This window comes from Egretta garzetta, unplaced genomic scaffold (genome assembly GCF_000687185.1).
Source record: "Egretta garzetta isolate BGI_Z169 unplaced genomic scaffold, ASM68718v1 scaffold421, whole genome shotgun sequence".
Lineage (NCBI taxonomy): Eukaryota > Metazoa > Chordata > Aves > Pelecaniformes > Ardeidae > Egretta > Egretta garzetta.
In genome coordinates, this window is record NW_009258680.1 from 126,117 (window position 1) to 127,587 (window position 1,471).

A 1,471-nucleotide genomic window follows, 5' to 3' on the forward strand; every position below is an offset into this window, starting at 1 on the left:
CCTTGTTAGCTGTTGCGTGAAGGTCTCTTAACGAATTTTCCTCTGCTCCAGGCCCCCCGCCCCTCCCGGCAGCATCGCCCGCGCGTCCCCGCACGAGTCGCTGTACGACACCGCCGCCATATACGGCCTCTCGGGTAAAATTCCTTCATCTGGGATCGGAGGAGGAAGCTGCCTGAAGGGAGCAGCTCCCCAGTTCAGGAATATTTTAATATCAAAATCCGGGCTGGCTCAGGCGCCCTCGCTCCTGCCTGAGCGTTTTCTTTAAAGCCCGGCCTTGAGTTAAATCTTTTAAGAGGGTTTTTGTAAAGATTTCCCCCCTTCCTGGAAATTATTCCTTGCTTGAAGGAATAACCCCTCACTCCCAACTCTTCGCTGGGCGCTGAGGTGGCCCCTTCCGCTCCGCTTCGTTTTACGCGGCAATTAACGCCGGAGCGGGGTTTTGGGAGCTGCTCCCGACGCCCCTCTCGCTTCCCTTCCAGCCATGGACGGAGTCCCTTTCACACTACACCCCAAATTCGAAAGCAAGCTCGGGTCTGGCAGTAACGTGAGTCCTCCCCCTGGTTTTAATCCTACCTCGGAGCTAATCTGAATTCGAAACGCTTCCTGCCTCATTTGGGTTTTTTTTTAATTTTTTAGACTATCCTCGCGGACCTGAACGTGAAGTCGCTTGCCGATATCGAGGAAGAGGTGAGCGGGCTGCTCTCCGCCCCGCTCTGGGGGGGTTCTGGAGTTCTCCATCCCCCCCCTCTCATCCTGACCCATTTTGGTTTGCTTTTTCAGTACAATTACGCTTTCGTCGTCGAAAGAACGGCCGCTGCCCGGCTCCCGCCCAGCATCTGTTAGCGCCAGAGTCTCCCTCGGGGATGTAAAACCGCAGCCAAAGCAGCGGGGCTCAGCTCCTCTCCCCCTCCCAAGATTAAATTTCAGGCTACCCGAAGCAACGCAATCAGTATCTGATCACCGAAATCGCTTAGGGAGGAAAAAAAAAAAATAATAATGAATTAAACGCCTTTCTCTTCTCACCTGCCAAACCCTTTTTTGCGACGGTTTCGAAGCACGGGCTTTCGGGCACGGCAGCTTTAACGCCTCCGAGCGTCTCGGCAGCTCCATCCTGTGCCTTCCCTTCCTCCAAAGGTTTCCACAGCGTTTCCGTTGCGGCAGAATTCCAACCCCCTCGGCCTCACCTGGGCTTTGGCGGGGGTTTTAACTCCTACGCTCTCCTCGGCTGTGGAAAAAAAATCAAACCTCGCCAAGCTTTCGGCCCCGCAAAGGAAGCTCGAAACGCGTTTCAAAAGACAGCGGCTTCTGCTTTTTAGTTACCAAATTCTGTAAACGTTTCCTTAAACGTTAGGGCAGTACAAAACTCCCGGCGCTTGGTGGTGCTACGTCCTGGAAACATTAAAAAGTCACGTCTTGGTTTCACAGCGGTGGATTCCACGGGATTTGGAAGAAAACTTCCCCCCCCCACCCC

The 1,471-nt window shown here is 54.0% G+C and overlaps 1 long non-coding RNA gene across 1 annotated transcript; it reads left to right on the forward strand.

Annotated features, from left to right (window-relative positions):
- The first annotated feature begins 51 nt into the window (after positions 1-51).
- LOC118451678 lies at positions 52-1,450 on the forward strand. The gene is made up of 4 exons (XR_004841193.1): positions 52-134; positions 480-544; positions 637-687; positions 781-1,450. It is a non-coding gene; the product is annotated as an uncharacterized LOC118451678 (long non-coding RNA).
- Positions 1,451-1,471: the final 21 nt, after the last annotated feature.